The 13,624-nt window shown below is 35.7% G+C and overlaps 1 long non-coding RNA gene across 1 annotated transcript in view; it reads right to left on the bottom strand.

The window, feature by feature from the left end:
• Nucleotides 1-13,624, bottom strand: part of LOC141558428 (uncharacterized) — a 95,081-nt gene that overhangs the window by 5,816 nt on the left and 75,641 nt on the right. The window contains exon 2 of the long non-coding RNA XR_012487051.1: nucleotides 3,540-3,766. This is a non-coding gene — a long non-coding RNA (uncharacterized LOC141558428). The remainder of the gene's footprint in view (nucleotides 1-3,539; nucleotides 3,767-13,624) is intronic.

Raw genomic sequence — 13,624 nt, 5'->3', positions numbered from 1 at the left:
GAATTTTGAGAAAGTGAATCTTTTCTAAAGATATTATGGTTCATCTATTTTAAGCAATATTTAATACCATTGTCAGCATTGATAATCATCTCGTTTGGGTATAGTAAGGCACTGGAATAACAGAAATGTGTAAGATATGGTATCTTACAGAGCGGCTTTAGTTAGGGACATAGGATGTCTACCTAAAAAAGATGAATACCAATACATTTGTGACTCTCTGTTTCTCCTTTCCCTGGGGATTTGACCAGGCAGCCATACCCTGGAGATCTCATATTAAACTATAGCTTAGAGGGAATAAGGTCAAGGAAAGGTTGTAAGGAATGCTGGTCCTTTTCTAAAGTGGGGTATTTTAGTGCTGAGGTACTAAATGTAGCCACATTATTGAGGAATATAGTCACTTGCAAGGGAGATCCAACTATTTTGCTTAGAACCAGAAGGCAAAAATAAGAGCAATGGTTAGATACAAATTTAGGTTTAATGTAAGGAAAATGTCCTAATAAACAGAGCTACCCCCAAAATGGAAAAGTCTGCTTCTGGAGATTGTGGGTTTCTCCTCACAGGAGGTCTTTAAGTAAAAGCCAAATGGATAACCATTTCCGGATATATTCTGGGGTGTGGGAGGGAATGATTACTACTTATAATAGCTCACATATATATAAAACCTCAGGGCATACAGAATGTTTTATCATATGCATTATCATATTTAAACCTCACAAGAAGCCAATGAAATAGGTTTTTTTTTTTTTTACTATTCATAATCTACATATGAAAAACCTGAGATTCACAGAAATTGTATCAATCTCAGTATAAATTACATAATTTATAAATGATGGGTTGGAATGTGGACTTAGATCTTTCTGATTTCAGGTGTGGTACTCTATCTGCTCCATTAAGGGTTCTTAAACTTTCTTTGTATGCCATGGATTCCTTTGTCAATATAGTGAAGCCTCTGGATTCTTTCTTTGAATAATAGTTTATTGTTTACATTCATAATTGAGGGAAATGCTAAATTTCACTTAGAGGTGAGTGAAAATAATGATGTAATTTTTTTCTACTTTCAATTCATGGACTACCTGAAATTTATCCATAAATCTCATGTGGGTCCATGGTTTCAATTTATGAGTTAGACTAAATAGTGTCTGAGGTCTCTTCCAACTTTGAGATTCTGTGATTCTATGGAAATTTTTCCTCTAAGCTAACTGGAACAAAATCATTCATTTCAGATATCCATTTATTAAATTACCTGAGTATTGTCAAAGAATGAAGATCAATGAGTGCATTATGAATTTGCTACCTTTGTTAATTCTAATATTTTTTAGTAAATCATATATAATTGATCAACTAGTCTATCCCTTAATCTCCAAATAGATCCATTAGATTGCCAACTCCATGAGGAAAGAACAGTCTTTCTTTTTGCTCTGATTTGTAGCCTCAGCCCTTAACACAGTGCTTGACACATAGTAAATGCTTAATAAATTCTTAAAGGAAATAAATTTTCTACCAAATATGGTTCAGAGACTTTTGTATCTTGTATACATGAAATACATGTAGAAAAATGTACGTTTCTAACCATATAGTATAACCCCATGATGTAGTAGCTAGAACCTGAGAGTTAGAAGGTATAGATTTGAGTCCAGTCCTGCTATTCATTAAAATTATATATATAAACAAAGCCAAATCTAAACAATTGAAGTAATATTTATTGTTGATGGGTAAGTAAAGCCAATATAATTTTAAATGATAATTTTACCTAATTATTTATTCAATGTCTTCCCAATTAAATTTCTAAAAATTATCTTTCTGATTTAGAAAAAAAAATAACAAAATTTATTTGAAAGAACAAAAAGTCAAGAATTTCAAAGAAACCAGGGGGAAAAATGTAAAGAAAGTAGAATTAGCAGTATAAAACAAGCAGTATAAGATAAGGGGAGACCATTGTTGAAACATATAATTGATAATTTCAATATTTTAAATTTAAAATTTTGCATATACATTAAATCTTTGTAGTCAAGAATAGGAATGAAGAAAATTGAGGAAAATCTCTCAGGATGGGATTAGGTTCGAATATTGCTGCGATGTAGTAAATGATGAGCTGATTGATTTAGAAAAACATGGAAAGACTTGGATAGATGAAGAAAGATACTCCATCTTCAGAGAAACAGATGACAAATAGAAATAAGCATAATATGGTTTTATATATATATATATATATGCATGTATGTACATATACATATATACTAGGTTGAATGTTTATATATATATATATGTATATACATATGATATATATGTATATATACAAATATATATATATGTTTGTCGATATCTATCTATATGTATGTATGTTCACATTTAATTGTAGCCTTATTTAGGAAGGGGAAGAAGATAGAGGGGGAAACATAAAGTAAAAACATATATAGCAGAGAACAAAAGAAGACTTATAAAGAAACAAAGAAAAACTAGGAACTTTGTAAACAATGTGTAGTATTTATTATATAGATTTATTGAAATGGACATTTATTGTTCTATACTTAACATGTTCTCTTATGTTCTGCTGTATATATGGCAATGCTTGTTTTCTTTTCTCATTTTATATTAAGTTTAAAATAAAATTTTAAAGTATCAAAAAAATGTGTATGTATCAGTTGATATGATTCTTTTCCTGGCCAAGGCAAAAACCACTCTAAATTATATCCTGTCTTTTCCACTAGATCACCCCCTTTTTTCATCCTCACTCTCTTACTTACATTATCAGTTTCTCTGTCAATAGGTTGCTTCCATTCTGCCTACATATATACTTATATCTTACTCATATTCCAAACCCCCTCACTTAGTCCATCCATCACCACTAACAATTATCCCACCTCTCTCTTCCCTTTTATGGCTGAATTCCTTTGGAAAGCCATCTACAACAAGTAGTGGACCTACTTCCTTTCCACTTCATAAATCAACTGAAACTACTTTCTCCAAACTTACTAATATTTTCTTAATTGCAAACTTGTCCTCATTCTCTTTGACCTCTTGGCACTCCAGATCACCTTGTCCCTGATACGCTTTTCTGCCTAGGTTTTCATGATTCTCCACTCTCCTGGTTATTCCTCTTAAGTTTCATTGTACCTTCATCCTGGATATACCCTTAACCGTAAGTGTCCCACAGAGTCCTTTCCTGGTCCCTGTACTCATCCCTTTACATGCTATTTCACTTAGTGACCATATCAATTCTCATGAATTCAAAAATCATCTCTATGCTGAGATTCTTAAATCTACTTGTTGAGCTCCAAACTCTCTGCTGAACTCCATTTGTACACTTACAACTGCCTGCTAGACATCATGAACTGTGTATCTGGTAGATATCTTAAATTCAAGGTCTGAAATTAAATTCATCTTTCCCTCCCAAACCCACCTCTCTTTCTAACTTCCTTATTCCTGTTGAAGATACCACCATCCTCCCAGTCACTGAGGCTTGCAAACTAGATCTTATCCTTCATCTTATAACTCTCATCCTCCCATACCCAATCTGTTGTGAGGTTTGTTATTTTTACCTTCAGAAAATTTCTTGTATATGATCTCTTCCCTCCTCTTTCATTTCTATCACTCTGGTACAGATCTTCATCACTCCACAGATGGACCATTGAAGTCATTCACTGGTAGTCTTCTTAATTCATTCTCTCCTTATTCCAATTTCTTCTCCACTCAATTGTCAAAGTGATCTTTCTAAAGTCCAAGTCTGACAATGTCACTATCCTATTCCATAAACTCCAGTAGTTCCCTATTTCAAAGGATAAATGTAAATGTAAAATGATAAATGTTAAGAAACAAATATAAAATCTTATTTGGTGTTCAAAGTCCCTAGTAACCTGCCCCATCCTTTCCATTCTGCTTATGCCTGACACTTTTCTTTTTTTTTTTGACCCTGTGACACTGGGTCTTTGACATTTCTCAAATGAGACATTCAATCTTTTCACTCCAATGTATTGTCATTGGATATCTCTCACACCTAGAATTCTCTCTTCCTCGTCTCTGACATTGGGGCTTATTGACTTCCTCCAAATCCAAGATAAAAATCCTAGTTTCTATATGAAAGTTCTCTTGATCCCCCTTAATTCTAGTATCTTTCCTCTATTAATTATCTTTAAATTATTTTGTATATATGTTGTTCATACATAGCTGTTTTCATTTTGTCTCTCCCATTAGACTGAACTTCTTGAGGGCAAGATTATCTTTTGCCTTTCTCTGTATACCCAGTGCTTATTAGCATAGTGCCTGGTACATAGTAGCCACTGAATAAATGTTTGTTGACTGACTTCATTCTTTGAATTTGTCCACTTGTAAAATGGATATAATAATGGTTTCATTAATTTTCTCAAAAGGTTATTGCTTATTAAGTATATCTAAGTTCTACAACAAAGTAGTTATCCTTTCCACATTGCAGGGATTTGGGGTGTGGCACCCTTGCAATCTGGAAAATCTATGTAAAACTTTTGGCCCTCCCTTTGTACAAGAGAAGATATTATAGTATAATAAATATATTAAGATATATTTATGTATTTCTGAGTTTCTAAACTTTTTCTATGTTGTCTGGACTTCATATGTCATCTGTGGCTTCTGCAAAACTACCAAAAATGACCATTTAATTTCTAATGCTGACCAACCATATATCAATACATTCCCCAAATGGAAAAAGTCATGATGTATAACTGTATAACAGAAATGTGAATTTTGCAAAACAGTGGATGGCTTCCATAAGCCATATATCAATATCACTTTAATAATTTCTGGGGGATTGTACATATATAAAAAGTAGTCATTCAGTTAGAGATTCCAATTTTTTTCCTGGATGGGTATTCCCCATAAGTCACTGAGAGCCATATTCATTACAATATGGTCTGGAATGTGATGATCTATATGCTACATTCTGGAAAGGGATGAGGTTCAGAGTCTTTCTGAGCTTAGGAGTTTGGGGGTTTTTGTGTGTGTTTCTTTTTTGAAGACTGGGAAGAAGACAAAAGATAAAAAACTATGGCTGTCATATTTAATCTTAATTGAAACAAGTTAGAGTGGCGGAAACAGCAATAGAGTCCCAATATGTGATGCTGGGTTCTCTCAATAAAGGACTTTCCCCACTGTTATGTCAGCACCATGCTAGTGTAATGCCTCCCTGGTAGCAACAGCAGCAGGAGGGATTCCCCACAGATGCACAGAGACCATGCTGATATAGTAAGGATATTGCTGGTAGAACAAACAGGAACAGACCTTCTGCCTCCTGAGAAATTCCTGTCCAAATAAGCAATCCTGCTGGCTTCCATGCTTTCTAGCATTCTCTAAGAGCCACAACAAGGTTTTCTTGCAAAGACATTTAGGTGACACAGTGGCCAGACTTCAGACCTAGAATCAGGAAGAACTAGCTCAAAACTGGTTCTAATAGTCATTATATGTATATCCTTGGCCAAGTCATTTAACTTTTTTGGGATGGTGGGGTGGTAAGTGATAAATAGTATTTTTCTCCAATTACATTAAAGAGTGTTTCAACATGAATTTTTGGAAGATTCCCTTCTACTCTCCCCTTCCTTCTCCCCAACTCCTTTCCCAAGCTACATGCAATTTGATATGTTATATGTGCAATTATGGAAACATTTCCATATTAGTTGTGTTATGAAAGAAAAAACAGAACAAAAGTGAAAAGCCACAAAAGCAATAAAAAAGTGAAAATAGCATGCTATTCTGTATTCAGACGCCATGGTTCTTTCTCTGGATATAGATAGCATTTTCAATGTTGAGCATTTAACTTCTGTCAGTCTCATTTTCTTATCTGTAAAATGGGGATAATAATATCTACCTTATTAGGTAGTTATGAAGATAAAATGAGATGCTATTTGTAAAGCACTTAGAAAATCTTTAAGTGCTATTATTATTGATGTCATTATTTATTTATTTATTTATTTATTTTTTAAAAATTCTTTATTATTCTACCACCTCCCACAAGTGAATGATTAAACGATTCTCCTTATTGTGTTGGAGAGGCAGAGGGGTTATTTGGGAGCTGGTGCAACTTCCTGTAATTGCCCAAGTCCTTCTCTCTTGGTGCCAAGTGACAGTAGGAGAACTCAGGGATTTGATCCTAATAGGGAAGTGAAGACGGGTGTTTTCTGTTAGAATGTGTGGGAAAGTTCATCCCTGGGTGAATGGGAGGGACTGGCACAAAATTTTCCTGGTTGTCCATTGTACTGTAGTGTTACATTTAATGTTTATTGCTTGGACCTAATATGTACTCTGGTTGGACTAGTAAAAATACTTTGGTGCGGGCTAGTGAACTCTGCCTTTGCCTATCTGCTTATGTAAAACATTTCCTAAAACTGGGACAATGGTTCTCTTGGTTCTGTTCTTTTTACTCCTCCTTATTTGGTGCAAGTCTTCCCATATTTTTCTAAACTCACTGAGCTCATCATTTCTTATAGCACAGTAGTTTTCCATCACATTCATATACGTACAGCTTGTCTAACCATTCACCGATTGATGGGCACTTCATCTCTAGGGTAGGGAAAGGGTGAAAGAAGAAAAAAAAAAAAAGAAACCAACATGATAACTCTATTGTATAGGTAAAAGAGGAATAGGAAGTTGTACATAATAAATTTGTAGTTTTGTGTGCAATTATTTTTTATTATACTCTGCTATAGAAATCATTGTTTTGTTCTATAAATTAAAAATAAATAAATGTGAAAAAATAGAATAGTTCTCCCCCTATCCCTGAAAGTCTAAATTTATCAGATGGACAGAATACATATGCATATACACACACACACACAGACACATGCATGTTGTACTCATTTATGTTTGGGAGGAGAGGACATTGAATTCCCAGCCATTAAACCTGAGTTTTTGGTTCTACCATATTGCCTGACAAATAACTAATTGGTATTAATTTGGTTAATTGATTAATTCTATCTTCTTTTAAGGAATGGAATTATGGAGTTTTTTTTTCCTTTCTGGAATTTTATTTGTTTTAAATCATAATAACTATCTTAGCTCATCCTCAAGAGGTCAAAACTCTTAAGAGTTAGTTAATTTCCATTTTCAAAGAATTACCTCAATGATGTGGTTCTTCTAACTGGCTAATAAGAAAGAAGGAGGAAGCGAGAATAAAGAGCATCTGTCTGGTGGAGTAGGAAGTTTGATTGACCTATTGCTCCACACTTATTCTCACAAAGAGAAATGCTTTTGAAATGATGGAAGATCTTCAAGAGTAACAAACAATGTATTAAAAAACAAAGTAAAAAAAATAGCAGTATATTGTATTGAGGAAGGGAGTGTAAAGACAAGAAAAAGACTTAAGGATCGCAAAAGAGGAAGCTTCCTGGGGCTATTGCCCCCGGTTTCTGATCATCTGTGTAGAAACCTCGTGATAGAATAATGGCAGGTTTTCAAAAGTAATAGAAGCCAGATGAAGAGACTCAAAACATACACACACCACACACACACATACCCCTTTCCTACCTATAGTAGGAAGCTTTATGTATATTTCAACCGATTTTGACTAATGTTGTAAAGATTAAGCCCCTAAAAATGGAAGATTTTCTCCTCATTCTCACCTTATTAAGATATTATACTGACTTGAACCCCTCATGGGATGATATCATCTGCAGATGTCTGCAATGTGATTTTTTTTTAAATCACATCATTATAGGCTATCAATAAGTGAATTTCCTCTGCAGATACTGGAGATGGATCATGGAGAGGTGGGGAAAGATTGGTGTTGGTGAAACATTAGAGACTTTTTCTTTGACAGGACAAGTAAGAATTTAAATCAATTTTTTAAATTAAAGCTTTTTATTTTCAATACAGATGCATGGATAATTTTTCAACATTGGCCCTTGCAAAATTTTGCACTCCCAATTTTCCCTTCCTTCCCCCTACTCTCTCCCCTAGATGGCAAGTAATCCAATATATGTTAAACATGTTAAAATGCATATTAAATCCCATATATGTATACACATTTATACAATTATCTTGCTGCACAAAAAAAAAAAAATCAGATCAAAAAGGAAAAAATGAGAAAGAAAATAAAATGCAAGCAAAAAACAACAAAAAGAGTGAAAATGCTATGTTGTGGTCCACACTCAGTTCCCACAGTCCTCTTTCAAGACGTAGGTGACTCTCGTGATCACAATATCATTGTAACTGGCCTCAAAAATATCATTGTTGGAAAGAGTTGTGTCCATCAGAATTTCTCATCGTATAATCTTATTGTCGTTGTACAATAATCTCCTGGTTCTGCTCATTTCACTCAGCATCAGTTCATAGAAGTCTCTCCAGGCCTCTCTAAAATCATCCTGCTGCTCATTTCTTTTGGAACAATAATATTTCATAAATTCATATATAATTAGTAACTGATTCAACCATTCTCTAACTCATGGGTATCCACTCACTTCCCAGTTTCTTGCCACTACAAAAAGGGGCTGCCACAAACATTTTTGCATATGTGTAATGTCTGGGCTAGTTCTCTGGAGGTCCTCTGAATGAATCTTAGTTTCAGCAGAATAATCACCATAAGAATAATAAGGAATAAAGACCAAAGTCTTTATTGTCTCCTTCAGTCTCCCAGTCTACATTCAGCAGTGTCAGTCGGGCAGTCAGTAGTCTGCACATCTCAATCTCTGCTCCAACTTCAGTTTGATTCTGATCTCTTCAGTCTCTCCATTACAATTAAATCGATTCATCATACTGAGTATAAGCCAGTGGTCTTCAAACTTTTAAAATAGGGGGCCAGTTCGCTGTCCCTCAAACTATTGGAGTGCTTCATACTCTGTCTCCACTGCCTCAGCCCAGTGCTGGAAGTGTGCGTTGCTAACGTAAGTTTAGGTCGAACGTTACTTCTGGTCTGATTTTGCCATAATCCAGCAGGCTACATAAAAGTCCTCAGCAGGCCACATCTGGCCTGTGGGCCGTAGTTTGAGGACCCCTGGTATAAGCCAATCATTATATCATTAGGGAACCAATTATCTCATCAATTCCACTAAGTTAATAACTTGTTGGGTTAAATTAATCATACTGAGCCTTAAGTATACCTTTTCAGAGTTCCTGCCCTCTACATCTCTCACTTTCTTTTGTTTTAGAACATAGATGGTCACACCCTCCCTGATTTCTCAGGGAGGTGAGGAATCCAAAAAGAAGGTGATCATGCCCTTCTGACTTCTCAGAAAGAGGGGTGAAAACACCAAAAAAGGAGGTGATCACACCCTCCCTGATATCTCAGGAAGGGAGGTGAAACCACCAAAGGGAAATAGGGAGTCAAACCAGATTTTGTTAGCAGGTTTCTGAAGGGTCTCACTTGAAATAGGTATACATAAATCTATCAGCATGGGAGGTATTACACAAGCACATAGTAATATAATACAGGCTAGTAGTGATGGCTCTCCCCACAGCTGGTGTAACATGAATTATACATGCAAGTAGTGATATAACAAACAATATGAATCAACATAAGGAATTATACATGTCCATAAGTCCTAGAAGGAGGGTATATAAATAACAATTACAATACAACTCCTTCAACAGCCAAGAGATAGTCCAAAACCAATCTATTATCCATTACTCCATGTGTCAGGGAATCCAATGATTTGAAGTCCTGCAACAATTTTATTAACAATTTTTCATCTCAGGGATTCAATGAATCCTGCAGGTTTTGAAGTTCTGTAACAGTCTTATCAACAATTTTTGATCATGCTTTTTCAGTGGCACATGTAGTCAGAGATGGAACCTCCTGATGTTTCTTGAGCTTTCTCCTTTGTTTTGAGTTTTTTATCTTTTTCCATCTCTCTCTGAAGGACGAGGTGAATACGGCTTGTTGACACCCATCTGCTTCCTTCTCCATCTGAAGAGATAAATGTAAACCCTCACCCCAAGCAGTTAACCTATCTGATCCCTTCCATTCACCATTTTCTGGATCTCTCCACATCACCTGGCAATTATATTGGAGCTGCTCGCACTGAACACTGCCCTTCTGTCAGGTTATACAACCTGTATTCTCCCTAATTGTAATCCTTTTCTTCCATCAGGCTGCTTTTTGGCTGATTGATCATATCAGAGGATTGAACTTCTAAAGAGTCTTTGGGTGTAAACTCAGCTGCCATCATGCCCCATCTGTTTTTTGTTTGAGGTCATGGAGTTGGGCCTTGCTTTTCATTTCCCTGAGTCAATCTACACTCTGAGGCCCAATGGAAATCTCTGTTGCATTTGGATATGGGGTTTTGAATCTTGTTCTCTCACCCTGTCTTCTTACTCTATCTCTACACCAACATTGAACTTTGAGATGCCCTACTTTACCACATTAAAAGCATTGATGGGTCTCTCTGAAGTCCCTTGCCAAAAGGGACCCTGTCTTCTCATGTTCTGCATCACAACCTGGGTATAAAAGGCATGTACGCCCATTGTGGCATAGTGTCTTATGATCTCCTCTAAAAGAGCATCTTTGTGTAGTCCTAGTATAATTCTTCTACAAACCTCATTAGTATTTTATCTAGCAAGTTGTTTTATCATAATTTCTGTTGCTACATTTTCACTAATAGTTCATATGACAGCTGTCTGCAGATGTCCTACAAAATCAGCAAAGGGTTCATTTGGACCTTGCTCTATTTTTGTGAAGGCTTCCCCTTTACCTTGCTTTCCTGGGAGGGTGCCCCATGCTTTGTAGCAGCAGCAACAATTTGCTCATATACTGTCAAAGGGTAATTAATCTATGCTAAAGTGTCTGCATAAGGACCTACACCTGTTAGTTGGTCAAAGGTGATTGGTATATTATCTCCAGTTTGCCTATTTCATTGGTCTTGTATTCTACAGAGTTCACTATACTTCAAAAGCCATAACAAATTTTGTCCAGGTTCTAAATGTGTCTTTGCTATAGATTTCCAATAACTAGGAGTTAAAATTTCAAAAGCCAAATTTTCGAATACCATCTTAAGATAAGACTATGTAACCCCATAAAGAGTGCAACCTTTTTTCAGATCTTTGATAATTTCCAGATTAAAAGAGTATATTTTTTTTTTCTTGACCTGAAGAGTCAAACTCTTCAATCACATGGTATATTTCTATTTTTAAATCAGATATATCCTGTCCTTCCTCTTTAGCTTTAATTAGTGCCTTTTCTAATTGTGTCAAAGAGGCTGGACAAAGCTGATGCATGGGTGGTGCTAAGTGTGTTACTGCCCTTCCCCTTCTTCCTCCTTCTACCCACAAGAGGAAATTGAGGGAGGGTCATGAAATGGGCAATGCTCTAATGTCTCCTGCTGTGAAGCATCACACTCCTTGATTTCATCAGCACTGTACTTAACTCCTTTCTTATGTAATTCTTCATGCTTTTCAGCTATTTTGTCAATACCATCCCTCTTTTTAATTTCATCAGTATTACACTTAACTCCTTTTTTTGTCTAATTCTTCATGTTTTTCAGCTATTTTGTCAATACCATCCCTCTCCTGCTCTTTCTACTTTTTCCTTATTCTAATTATTCTTATTCTAATTATATCTTATTCTAATACTTATGTAATTTCTTAAAGCTAATTGTATTATGTTGCATATATAGAATGTTTCTTCAGGAATCGAATCAGGACCATTATCATTGTAATATTCAATTAGTTGTTTTTCCACTAGTTTCCACTTATCTGGCTCTAATCTTTCTTCCTTAGAAAACCAAGAAGACTTGTACTATAATGTTTCTAAGAGTTCAGTGATCTGCCTCCAAGTTATAATAAAACCTTAGTTGTTTATTACCTTAACTATGCATTCTACACACTTCCCTTGGGGTGGGGAAGGCTCTTTTCTAATCATTTGTCCCATTTCAGCTGAAAGACTAGTTTAGCCCTTACCAAAGTTTCCTGCTTGTTTATTTTTATACTCACCCTATTTCTGGATCAGGGGTAGTTCTCCACTGAACTCATCACCCACTACTAGGTCCCTTTCCCTCCTTTAAGATCTCTTTGGGATATAAGCCCAGTGGAAATACTTCTGGATCAGAGGGTATGCACAGTTTGATAACTTTTTGAGCATATTTCCAAATTGCTCTCCAGAATGGCTGGATCCATTTACAGTTTCCCCAATAATGTGTCAGTGTCCCAATTTTCCCACATCCTCTTCAACATTCGTCATTATCCTTTCCTGTCATTTGAGCAAATCTGAGAGGTATGTAGTAGTATCTCAGAGTTGTCTTAATTTGCATTTCTCTGATCAATAATGATCAAATGCCTTTTTAACCTGCTGGTTTTAAGTAAGGAAAGGACAAAAGGTAATCAGAATGATTCCTACTCCTATATACCAAACCTGATCATGTTGCCTGCCCTGGGCTCTATTTTCCCACTTAGAGCCATACCCTCTCAACCATCTATCATTCTGAAGTTTGTTAGGAAAAAGAAAAAGAGGGAAAGAAAATTAATGAGAAAAAAAGATTAAAAGAGAGACAAGAAAGTAGAGATATGAAGAATCAATAATAGCATCATAGAACTTGAGAGTTTAAAGGGACCTTAGTGACTCTCTAGTTGAACCCTACATGAAGGAAATCTTCACTATGACATATTTGACTAATAGTTACCCAGATTCTGCTTGAAGACTTCTAAGGAAAGGAAACCTACCACCTCTTGAGATGAAAGTCCTTTGTTGGTAGTTTTTGGGACACTCTCATGAAGACCATTAAAACTCCCCAGTTCTACTGGTTTTCCCTTGCCTTATCCACACATCTGAGATAAAAAAAAATCATGATGACTGAGTATCATTCAAGAGAATGGAAAAGTATAAATGAAGAGACCAGTTGGTACATCATCAGAGGGAAAAGATGTATGAAAGAATGATGGAATATGAAATAAAAAAAATTTAAAATATTAAAACTATGGAAAAGCTATCTTAGATGAGAGATTATCTCTATGAGATATGTAGTGGAGTATCTCCAGAGGAAAAATGGGAGAATGTAAATTACTTGCAAGAATTTTTCCTTTTTGTCATTGTAACCCTAGCACCTAGTATGGTGCCTGTCACATAGCAAACCTCTTCAAAGAGCCACAGAGTTGCTCCATAGAATGAACATAAACCATCAGATGTTCTACTTGGTTCCCTCCACTGACTCTGATCAGCAGACAAACCTGTCTGTGCATCAGAAAAAACTTGGTGCCAATTTTGGTTGTAGTATTTTTTTTAATTGTATGCCTTCTACAGGTGCTAAATAAAGCATCATGCATCAATTGACTCATCATTTCCAGAGTCAGAGCAATCATTAGCACAAAAAAGTCAGAGCTTAGTTCTTGAGGATGCTGTTTGTGAGTCTAAATTTCTTGAACTGTCCGAAAGAGCATTTGATGCAGGAACCAGCTTACTCCCTGAACCTGCTTTTCTTCCTCACCTTCCCTCACCCCACCAAATCCCACTGTACTTTGTAGGGTTCTGTTTTCCCACTTGATAAGATTATCCCATGTTTTTTCTGGCCTGAGACTACATTCCACAGGACATGAAGGATCAGTTAAAGATTTTTTGCTTGCTGTTCAGTTGTGTCCAAGGACACATTTGGAGTTTTCTTTGCAAAAGTATCAGAGTGATTTGCCATTTCCTCTTCCAACTCTTTGTACATATGAGGAAACTGTTAAGTGATTTTTT

The sequence above is a fragment of the Sminthopsis crassicaudata genome, chromosome 2 (genome assembly GCF_048593235.1).
Source record: "Sminthopsis crassicaudata isolate SCR6 chromosome 2, ASM4859323v1, whole genome shotgun sequence".
In the NCBI taxonomy this organism is placed as follows: Eukaryota; Metazoa; Chordata; class Mammalia; order Dasyuromorphia; family Dasyuridae; genus Sminthopsis; species Sminthopsis crassicaudata.
This window is presented reverse-complemented; position numbering and strand designations above follow the sequence as displayed.